A 12,401-nucleotide genomic window follows, 5' to 3' on the forward strand; every position below is an offset into this window, starting at 1 on the left:
AACGAGAAAAATGGAATCAGTGACAAGTCCCTTTGAGATCCTTTGGGATGGAAGATGGCACATAGTGGCAGGATGCACAGTATTTGCTGTATTATTATAATCTTTCTAATTGTTCCGAGAAATAAAATGTACTTTGCCTGCCATCCTGTCCCTCAAATTTCCATCCCCTCTTAGAATATGCATTTGAACAGTATAAAATGATGTTTTGGCAAGCCCCGTTGAAGATAATTACACAGACACTTTATTTAGGTCAAAGCAACTGAGACTACAGTTTCTTTTTCCAAGTTCCTAGAGATTGTTATTTTTGCGGAGTGGTCATCTGCATAACTTAGAAATGAAGAGGCCCTTGCATTGTATATGAGGCGTAATTTTTTTTCTTGTTTGCCTTTGATCTACACAGAATGAGGAAAACCTCCTCCAGTTTGAATTTCAGAATGACCTGAATTCTGACTTTGGAGAATCACAGTGTGCTGGGAGGAAAAAGGGGAGCTGGTTAATCTTCTATAATGTTTTCTGTACAAAAGGAAGGAAACATCTTAACAGCATGTTGTAACAACAAGTGTGTTGTGGGTGCGTGTGCACACCTGTGTAAGAGTGCACGCACGCTCATGCCTCCAACTCTGTGGTTGGATTTGGCACAGAGAGCCCAACTAATAAATAAAGCTCTGACAGGTTGTGTTAATCATTGCTACTCTTGGAAAACCACTTTTGCAGGCTTTAGTTTGTAAATCTCATGCATTACTCAGATGTTCAGTGCTCTCCTTCTGGGGAAATACTTTGTAAACCACATGTGTAATTTCTCCTCTGTAAACAGAGCAGGACAACCTAATTTTGGGGTTCTCCAGATTTACAAGGTAAATTTACAAATTTGCAAAAGCCAGTCCCAGGCTATGCACTAAAAGTTGCAATTACTGATGCATCCTAAATAGAACATGAGGCATATTTTACAGTAAGATTGCCAGTAAGCAGTGATATTGTGTGATGCATAAGCATAGGAAAAGCTATGGCAGTTCAGACATCATCCAGTTCAGTGATGTTCCAGAAGACTTGAATTTGGCTCACTTTTCTCGTGCAAAAGTAACAGTCTAAGAGTACTAGGATGACATATATGTTGCTATTTTCTAAATAAGCTAAGAACTATGATCTCTTCATGTTTTTCCATGAGCTATATATCTGATGTGTTCCATATAAAATTATTAAACAACAGAACATCATGGGCAGAACTTCTTTAGTCCCTGACATTACAGTAGATAATTTCCCTATGTTCTTATATAGGACCTATAGAATACCTATGTACTTATTCATATCTATGAAAGCATAACCACATATTTTATGTGTATATTATCATACCTGTATTTAAAAAAAAAAAAAAAAGTGTTCATATGTTGGTTTAGAATATTTATTTGTATCAGAAAATGTCAGAAAAGCTCTTGCTGTCTTGAGAGTACAAGCTGAAAACAGGGCTTTTTTTGTGTTGTCACAGAACTCCAAAAGTCCTTCTGTAAAACTGCAGCTGTGTGGTGCTCTTTGACTGATAGCCTGTGCAGTGTGGAGGGATGGCATCAGGCTCCTGCTGTTACTTACCAAGTGATTCCCTCCTTGGCTTAGCGCTGGAGGAATATTCTCCTTCAGTTATCCTAGATATTATATATATACATATATTATATATAATTTTCTTTTCTGGAAAATAATGGAAGCTTTCTTTAATCAGAAACAGGAGAAATTTAGCATATAATTAAGTAAGATTATTTTGGGTCCTTTTTTTTGAAAACATATGTGCTACAGGCATGCTGAGTTGCATTCCATCTTATGTTACTTTTTCTTCAGAATTGTTTTCCATTCTTATATTACCTACCTTATGATAGGTGTAGAAGCAGAGGAATCATCTAAGACCAAAAGGAAAAGAAGAAAAGGAAAAAAACCTTTGCTAAGGTGATGGAAATTTATACAATCCTTTATTTACTCAATCAGAGGACTATATGGCTGTCCTGTGAAGTGGAATCATTTAATTAGGAGATGGTACAAGTATTCGACCGAAGTGCTACAGCTAAATTCTGTAATTGCCACATGGAGCATTAACTGTATCTTCTTGTATGCTGTCTGCTTCTATAAGATTGCATCAGTATGATCTATTGTGCCATCAATATTACTTCTCATATTCAATAGGAACTTCAGTGAGACTTGGAAACCTTGTCAGACCACTGAATAGTTTGGAGTTGAGTCAGTTACAATAGGATCAATTATTATAAAGGAAAATTATTAAAGGTTTCATCTGCCAAAATTAACTTTTGACTAATATTCATTTAGTAGCTTAGACTGAAGTACCACATGATCCAGAGTGACTGTTATTTTTTTATTTATTTTAAGATGGCAAACAAAATCCAATGATAATAACTGCAAAATAGTTATATAGAGGGAGGAATCCTCCCTAAAATTCTTGTCTGTTCATGTTTATATACTTATGGACATGATGGTATAGGTACCCAAAGATGTTCAAATAATTTTGGAGCGTTGTTTGAGAGGATCAGCCCAAGAAAGTCAAAAGGAACATTAGGAACTATTAGGTAAAGAATAGATGGAAAATCAAAAGTATGATTATGTTATTATGGATGTTCATGACATATCTGTATCTTAAACACTGAATACGATTATGGTTATCCTATCTCAAAAGAGACAAAGGTAACCTGAAAGTGGTACAGAGAAATGTGATGTGTTTTGCCAGCTGCGGCAATGTCTTCCATACACTGTGGATTGGAAAGAGCTAGAACTTTTAGCTTGGAAAGAGCTTCTGAAGGGATAAGACAGAAGTCTGTAACATAACTAATATTGCAGAGAATGTGGTTGGGGAAGGATTAGGCTTTGTTTTTCACAATCCAGTGAAATTATTAGAGTTAAACCAAAACCACCTTTTTTTGTGCAGTGCATAATCAAAATTGGGAATAGGATATAATGGACTTCAAAAGTAAAAATGAGTTAAAAACATAATTAGACATATTAATTGAAGTGCAGAAATGTTTGTTAAACCATATGTTTCAGGGTCTTTAAAACTGACTGAGGGAATATTGGCAGGTAAACTGAAGCCAAAGCCCAACCTGGAGCTCTACCTCTGCTGCTTCCCCAAGCATCCATCACTGTGCATAGGTTCGGCAGATTGCTGTCTGATCCAGGATGAGTGTTATGTTCTTATGTGTCCAATGCTTAAGACATACTGTTTTAGATTTATTTTGTTATTTCTATTAGCTTTTCTTTTTACCATCTTGAGACCTTTTGTGTGCTGCTCTTCCCACACTCCTAGGTCCAGCCAAACAAAGCTGGGAGGCAGTCGCTGTGCTAATGGATTTGAGTATAAAAACAACCTGTGGGAGAGAGACCACAGGAGCCTGGAGAAGTGACTTGCTCTTGCTCACACAGCACTGAATGCTAGTTAGGAATAACTTTATCTATCTGTGGTGAGTTCTTGACCTTGTTAAAATCAATGGCATAACTACTTTTGGCTCCAAAAGAGTTAGCTCTTCACACTTTGTAATGAAAATTGTGTAGATGTTAGTTAGTATACTGTATTCTGAATTATGATATATATTAGAATAGGCTAGTCCAGGCTAGAAAAGTAATTAAAGACTGCTCTTTCCAATTAATGGAAACCTATTTACCTCACCTTCAGAAACTCTGAACTGCTTCCATCACTGTGCATGATACTTATCACAAGCTGCCTTGGTGATTATCCAGTAAGGAGCTGCAACTCTGAACTCACAGAGAGCTCTGAGAACCCAGGATAGACAACAGACAGCACATAAAAGACAGCGTGTACCCAGCAAAATCAGTTTTAAAATGAGTTCATGCATTTTTTCAGATATATAGATTCCTGCCCTGCATGTTGGTGCTCCAAGTCTTACTCTATCTAAATTTTCTACCTTTATAAGTTAACTTCAGCATGGAAAACCCCTGGGGAATATAGCAGTGCCTGTGAAAGGGGGACCTGGATATTCTTGATTACGAGATGTATATCTCAAATAGAGTAGGAATGATTTTAATCCAGATTATGACATTTGTATTCTTTTCAAGTTAGTCTGCATAAGGGGAAACTTATTAACATCTCAAATCTACAGTAGAAAAATTATTTTCCATATTAAGATAAAAATCTTCAAGTTAATTTTAAATGTTACATATTTGTTTTTTTCTTGGTTTGCTTTTTCTTTATGAGATTTCTCTTGTCCCAGTGCATTTCATGAATAATAGTCTTAAGCCTTCAAAATAACAATAGCACTTGGATTTTCTTCCACATTAACTGGACTACATTTTTTGAACACATGCTAGAGATTTGGAGCCACATCCTTGTGAAAACTGAATCAAAGGAGCTTTGTTGATTTACACAGTCTGAAGATTTTTCTCTGTGTTCTGGGCTTTGCCACTAGCCCCACATTTCATGCTGCAAGAAACCATGAGAGTTTCCATCATCACTGTGTGACCAGCTAGGAGAAAGCCAGTTCCAAAAGCTAGGAGAACAAGAAATACAAATGGTCTGGAGAATATTAGTACTAGAAATTGGTTTAAATTTAGTAGTACAAAGTGCAAAGTACTTCACTTAGAAAACAATAACAAGAATTTCTGCTGGAAAAAGAAGACTCAGTTAGACAGAACAAATGACTGCACCTCAGACATTGCAGACTAATACAGATATGTACCTAAGCCACTGGCAATGATGTGGCTGTTAAAAAGGAAATGAAGTACCAGGTAAGACATACCTAGCAGAAATAGAAAAATATTAATGATACTACATGGGGCCTGAGAAGGATCTCCTCTGGAATGCAGTGTACAATGCATATTCTGCTCACTCTTATTGATTAAAGATTAATTTAAATGCAGCAAAAATGTATATGTGAATTTACTGGGGAGAAGGCAGGGAAGCAACCTGTCTCAGGAAAAGAGATGGAAAGAGCTCCACAAGAGATGCTAGTGTCCTGCCTCAGCCCTTGTACCTGAGAGCATAATTTCTAGCTTCAGAAGCAAAAATGGTATAAAAATAATCCAGACCACCATCCTGTGATCAAACAATGGTTGATAGCTATGTGTAGACCCCAGAAACAATTGTTTCTTATGTCCTTTGAGATTTCACAGCTTGCTTTCTCACAAATGAATTTTAATACATCCGTCAGTCTGCTTTAGCTAGGAAAAGTAGCATACAGTATGCCACACTGAAACTATTTCCTATCCACTCTCCATATGGATACAGTCAGAGTAAACTGCTTCACATAAAGATATTCTTAGTGGGAGCATAACAGCATCTGTGTGACGATCGAACAGGAGATTAATTCTCCCTAACTGTAGGTGCCTAAGGTGTTTCACGTAGAAGCCTAGTCGTATCCAGAGGGCAATCAGATTTTAGGTGGGTTGGAACACCCTGGGGAGATGTCCCTCTCTTGACTAGGCAGTGTGATTTGGCACTTGGGTTTGATGTCCCAGACAGTGTCTCTCTAACATCTCATAGGTGAATCCCTCCCCTTTGTTCAGGATTGCAGGTGTGCTGTGACTTCCCACCTCAATGTGAATTGACTTCAAGGTGAAGACAAAGCCAGCATCAAAGAACAAAATCAATGGTTGCTTTGTCACTGATTTGAAGGCAAGAGGATTAGGTTTAAATTAACATTCCTACCCAAAATATGGCTTCTCAAAATGCATACTTTGCCATGAATCCATTCCTCTCAGGCGAGAAGATAGTAGTTAACTCATTCTAAGTTTCTTTATGGGTTGCTTCTACATGATTAATTCAAGCCTCTGAGGAAGAATTACTTCCAGGTTGACTTTTCCACTGGTTGGAATCTCTCCTGTCAGGATTATGAAGCTGTCTCCCACACAATTTAAAAGTCTCTTTGATGTAGCCTGTATCTTACTTTAGCTGCACAGTAAATATCTGGGAAATTAAACTCTCCAATGGGGAGGGTATCCTGTGGTTACATGTATCTTGAGACTTGGTCCAAGAATTATTATTCTTGCTTTCCTCCAGTCTTGGTGATCTATAGCGTTTACCTCCTGTAGATTCCCCTTTGATTTTCATTCCTTTTGTCTTTATCCAAGAATTTCACTACCCTATTCTCCATTTTCATATTGTCGTCTGCTGGCATTGGAGATGTTTTTCACATACAAAACCATCCCTCCTCTGTCTCTTCCCGTTGTATCTCTTCTATATAAATTGAACCTGTCTGTACTGATATTCTGGTTATGAGAATCATTTTACAAGGTTTCTCTTGCACTCATACTTTCCATTATTTAGTGATATTTCTAGTTCTTCTTGCTTGTTTCCCGTACAGAATTTCCATTCACATAAAGCCACTTTATGACTTTAGTACTTTTATTATTCATCTCCTATTTCAGACCCTCAACTTCTGTCTTGTTTTGTGTTTTAAAAGCACACATTTGAGTCTTTGGATTAAATAAAAGTTTCTTCTTTCAGCTTGTTTTAAAGCCCACATAACAAGCCAATTTTATACCTGAGAAGTTGTCACTCTCTCTGTTTTAGTGGAGACCATCTAAGCAAAGCAGCCATCTCTCATCACAGAAGATAGCCAAATGTTCTTTGACTCTAAAATCTTTTTCTTTGTACTGTGGGAGAACATAGTGATTGGTATCTCATATCTGTCTTAGCTTTTTTTTCACCACTGCATTGTATTGGAAGGCTTTGTAAAAAAAAAAAAAAAAAAAAAAATTATCACCTGGGTTGATTTCAGCTTTGTTTCTTCCCTGTTTCTCTCCCTTGATCTCTGAGGAGGTCTTTCATCTTCCTTAAACAAAATTATAGCTGTTCCTTAAGTCAGAGATTGCTTATCAGAAAAAACCCTTCCTTCTAAAGAAATAAATGAATAGAACAAAACTAGATGAATATGAAACAAATGTTTCACATTGCTGCAGTTATCAGTATGCTAATGTCCGTGCTCTGCAGTATTACTGTGGAAATACTGCGGTATTACTGTGGAAACGGTGATGTGGGTTACTAAAAGGAGGATGATCTACTGTCAAATGGCTGCCAAAAAAAGAGGGGTCAATTTCTTGATGAGCCTTCCTATTAAAAAGAACAGTAGAAAACTGAAAGTCCAATCTGATTCATACTGTTGCAGATTTTGAAGATGGAGCTCAAGGCATCATAACAAAATTGCAGCCCCAGCACTCCAGGAGATGTTCCGTGGCTGTGCAGATCACTGAAGGAATAAGTAGAAATATTATTTGTATTTTAACAGACAAATGTCAGTTAGCTGTTTTCCTGTTTTAACAGGGAATTTGAATGATGATTCCTGAGTTTCTCTGAGGTTGGTTCACTTAGCAGCACTCTTTGATATTTGTGAAATGCCACCTTTCTATGAATATAAGAGTTTGGCAAAGAACGAGAGAACTATTCATTAAAATTCAAAAGTACATAAATGACAAATAAGGAAGTAATTTAGAGGATGTATTTGGCATGTGGGGTGTGGAAACAAACCAAGTAGCCTACTGCAACTTTGACTGTATTTGAAGTTATGTATTTAACTCATCCTGATCCCAGGCTGGCGGGAGTCTGTAGAGAAAGCATTTTCAGTCCTGTGAGAGGCACCAGGTATGCTTTGTACTGAGGTCAAGTGATGGCCAGGACATGGTGAGGCCAGGGTAAGGGCTGAAGAGCTGGGCCATCTGCTGCTCCATGGGGGTGATAGAAAGTGGCAACACTGGTGTAAATAAATGACAAAAGGGTAAATAGAGTGATGTAACCAAGAGCTTAATTTTTTATATCTATTGACACCTGAGGCCAGGAATGAGTGTTGTCCAACTGATGGCAATTTTTTTCTCAAGAAGACATTGTTGTCTTTCCACAAGGATTCAAAGAGCATGCTTTGCCTCTGCTGTTCTTAGAGCTGGCATGCCTTTGGATATCATCTTGAGCAGGGCAACTTGAGGAGGGTTTTTGCCTTGCGTGGGCTAGAAGCCCAGGATGGGAATATTTGTTGCTGTTTGTACTTGGAATAGGTAGACGAAACCTATACTAGGATCACCTGCATATGTCAACTGCACTGTCAGCATCTAGAAACAGAATGATTTCTACTCAAGTTCATGTTATCTACTAGGCAAAAAAATGTCTTAGAGATGTCAAAGCTTCCTTTGCACGAGCAATTGTCTTTGCATGCCACAGCGATTGTGCAGACTGCATTACAGATCTGTGTTGCTGCCTGGAGTTTGCAAACATGCCTTAGCTTCATTTTCACAGGCAGTCGCTTGCATAGGAAAAGCTAATGAGTTCAGAGGCAAAGATTGAAAATAAGCAGTACCATGAAAAAATATTGCAGAAGCTATCAATCCTACTCACAAAGAAAGAGAAATATCAATCTATTATTCCTTCTTGTAAGCTCATTGCTACACACTAAATCCAGGAATTACCTTTACTGGCTTGCATGCCATTTCGAGGTACACGAACAGCACGGTAACTTCATTGTTCACAATGGTAATTAAGTCACTACATTATCTCATCACAGTGAGTCACTTAAATGGCATCACTGTTGTAAAATGGGAAAATTTACCAAGCTGGAAAATTATGGGTCAGATTAACTCCTAGTGTAACATTCAGAAGTATTATGCCCTGGATACATTTGGCCCACCCTTTATAAATTAGATTGCGTTTAATGTGCTTTGGAGAGGAGATGAATCAGACCTGGTGTTTGAAAAAAGAAAAAAAGAAAAAAAACCTGTCTTATGCTTTTAGTTTGCCCATTCCTTGGGGCAAACTGCTGTTGAAGTTGTGGAAATAATCCCTTGTTTTTCCAGGAAAGGCCTACCTGGACCTTCAGCAGTAGATCACCAAGAGAGTGTATCTTCTGTACCAGGTCATGGGAGTTCAGTGCAGAGTTGTACAGTAGAAAGAGCATGCCTGCAGTCTCTTAAAGACATCAGACTGCTGTAAGTCAGCCATGCACATGGCCCTGAAGGGATAACTACAAGGTACTTAAAGCTATAACATCACACACAAAGGTCTGAGATGGGAATCGAGTCTAAAATATAAAACTACATTTGAAACGTGTTTTAAAACAGGCCATGAATATCTACTTTTTAAAAGCCCCTGTGACTGAAATTTCCTTTTGACTGTTATTTTATTTTATTTTTCTTTTAAAGAAGGAAAACAGAAACTGTCGATACTGTAATATTTTTTACTGATGACTCGCATTACCTCTGAGTGACAGCTCCTTAATTCAGTTGCAGGAAAACACGGACATCATGCCCAGGTAAACATTCATTAACTTTTCTTGACAGCCTTTTTTAAATTAAAGATTGAAAAAAAAAAAAAGGGCACTCAAAGTTGCTGCCAGATTTGGCAGCTCTGATCTTGTCCTGACTCTAAGCCCAAGAGCATTTCTCAGGTTTTGTTTCTGAGGACACTGTTGTTCTCAAATCAAAGTGGGTGCTGCTGTTTCCAGCAGGCTCAGGGCTCCGGCGGCCACCGCCACGGTGGCATTCCCAGGTGGGAAGCACGTGTAGCAAAACCCCTCTGTGGGTGCAGAGTGGTGCTTTTGGGTTTTCATTTTGTGGAAAGAGTTAAGTGTTTAAAGATGAGGGTTCAGGGAAGGAGAGTCTGAGCCTGTTGAACTTGTTTTTCTCTCCCCCAGAACTGCCCAAGTTTACAGTCTGTGACTCTATCCGTAGGGCTTCAGACAGCAATAAAAGGGAGGCAGAGAGGTTCCCTGACAAAAGCCTGAAACCCTGGTATCTCTTTTGTTTTCACCCTAGTCTATGGCCACTGACATTACTTCCTTACACCATGGATGGATAATAAGCCCCCTTCTCAGGAATAGAAAAGCTCTTATACATTTTAATGTGACCTTAGACAGTGCTTTTCAGAAATCACAGGCACATCTGACTACACTTGAGGTTGAATTGAGCTAATGGCATTCACCTCATCTTTAGATGCAAAATTGGAAGATAAAAAGACCTTGATGTGAAAAGGAAAGGGGGGTTGTGGGGAGCGGGGGTGGGGGAAGAGGAGCAGATTAGAGATATTGCTTAAAAATCTTATGATTGCTAGTTGATAACGAAATGTCTCCTTCTCTTTCTAAAAACCCTATGGGCTTGCAAGATGTCCTTGCACTTTTATTTTTAATGATAGAATCTTTTTATTCCCTGGCCAAGGAAATTTCAATGTTGCTGCATATGTGGCCAGGAGATATGTTGACCTTTCGCAAATCTTATTTTTAAAATCAGATGGAACAGTTATTGCAATATTCCAGCCCTGTAAGATTAAAAAAGAGCTTTCTTCCTCTGTAATCAGACGTGGATTAAATTTATTAGAGGTGCAGTATCTCTTCTTTCAATGACACTTGCCAGTCATACTGAATTCTAATAAGCCATTTGAAGATTTTTTATTCTCCTGCTTTTATTTTTTTTTAAGCTGAAACCAGGGCATTATAAAAAGAGTGGGATAACTTATTTGAGTAGCAAAGGAACTTGATGTTAACAGGAGAAGGGCAGCAGACAAAAGAAAGCAACTGAAACATTAATGAATGATAATGCTGAGCAACGGAACATGCAAAGGAGCATGCAAGGAGGATATTCAATGCGGAAAACGCAGTTTAAAGACTAGAGTAAATCTACTCAGTGAAAAGGTGCAACGAGCACAAAAAAAAGCTTTAAGAAAATCACGCGGTGAGTTATAATAATTTCAGTTCTGTTCCTGAGCAGAACTGTCTGCCTGTTGGGTGCATATGCACATTTGTGAATACGAGACCAGTTTTTATTTGCTAAGTACGAAGAGTTGCTCGGGGTTGTCTGAACTGTAAGTAAAGCTATCATCCTTTCTCTTGGGAGTGTACAGAATGACTAGATGGATTCCTTGACACTGTTTTTGAAATTCTGAAAGCAAATTTGGGAAATTATTAAACGGCTTCTATTAAAATGAATCTATTCTGAGTTTTCCTTGAAAATCATAGAATTGTAGAACTGTTTAGTTTGGAAAAGATCATTTAGTCCAACCATTAACATAGCACTGCCAAGTGCATCGCTAAACCATGTCCCTAAGTGCCACATCTGCATGTTTTTAAATACCTCCATAGATGGTGACTCAACCACTTCCCTGGGCAGCCCATTTCAATGCTCAACAACCCTTTCAGTGAAGAATTTTTTTTTTCTAATATCCAATCTAAACCTCGCCTGGTGCAACTTGAGGCCATTTCCTCTTGTACTATTGCTTCTTACTTAGGAAGCTTTCTTACTTGCTCATCCAAGCCGTGAGCAGTCAGTTTCTCCAGGAGAATTCTATGAGAAATAGTGTCAAAGGCTTCTCTAAAGTGCAGGTGGACAATAACCACAGCCTTTCCCTCATCCACTAAGTGGGTCACTGTGTCACAAAAGGAGATCGGGTTAGTCAAGCAGGACCTGCCTTTCATAAACCCATGCTGACTGGGCCTGATTGCCTGGTTGTCCTGTACGTGCCACATGATGGCACTCAAGATGATCTGCTCTACAACCTTCCCCAGCACTGAGGTCAGACTGACAGGCCTGTAGTTCTCCAAATCCTCCTCCTGGCCCTACTTGTAGAAGGGTGACACATTTGCTAACCTTCAGTCAACTGGGACCTCCCCAGTTAGACAGGACTGCTGATAAATGATGGAAAGCAGCTCTATGAGCGCTTCTGCTAGCTCTCTCAGTACCCTTGAGTAGATCCCATCCACTCCATAGATATGTGTGTGTCCAAGTGGTGTAGCAGATCACTGACAGTTTCTCTTGAATTATGGGGCTTTGTTCTGCTCCCCATCCTTGTCTTCCAGCTCAGGGGGCTGGGTACCCTGAGAACAACTCATCTTACTATGAAAGACTGAGTCAAAGAAGCTATTAAGTACCTTGGCCTTTTCCTCATCCTTTGTCATTATGTTTCCCCTGCATCCATTAAAGGATGGAGATTCTCCTTAGCCCTCCTTTTGTGCCAATGTATTTGTAGAAACACTTTTTATTGTCTTCTATGGCAGTAGCCAGATTAAGTTCTATTTGGGCTTTCGCCTTTCTAATTTTCTGCCTGCATAACCCCACAACATCCTTGTAGTTTTTCTGAGTCTGCTGCCCTTTCTTCCAAAGGTCATAAACTCTTCTTTTTTTCCTGAGTTCTAGCCAAAGCCCTCTGTTCTTAACCTCTAAGTGTGGGTCCAAAAACACTGATGGTGCAGGAAATGTGGAGTGTAAAAGGACACTCAGGAGAAGTTTGTCGTTAAGCATATCCATCTTTTCAAAATAGTTAGTAGAGTCTTAATTAGGAATCTGATCTATGCTCTCTGATTGTGCCTAGCAAGGGAGTCTCTCTATCTGACCTTTCCAGTCCTACTTAGCTCAAATTTTTAGTGATTCTGAATGTGCTTGTCAGAATCAGTCTGGATGTGTCATAATCATGGTAGGAATCTTCACAA

The sequence above is a fragment of the Strigops habroptila genome, chromosome 4, assembly GCF_004027225.2.
Source record: "Strigops habroptila isolate Jane chromosome 4, bStrHab1.2.pri, whole genome shotgun sequence".
In the NCBI taxonomy this organism is placed as follows: Eukaryota; Metazoa; Chordata; class Aves; order Psittaciformes; family Psittacidae; genus Strigops; species Strigops habroptila.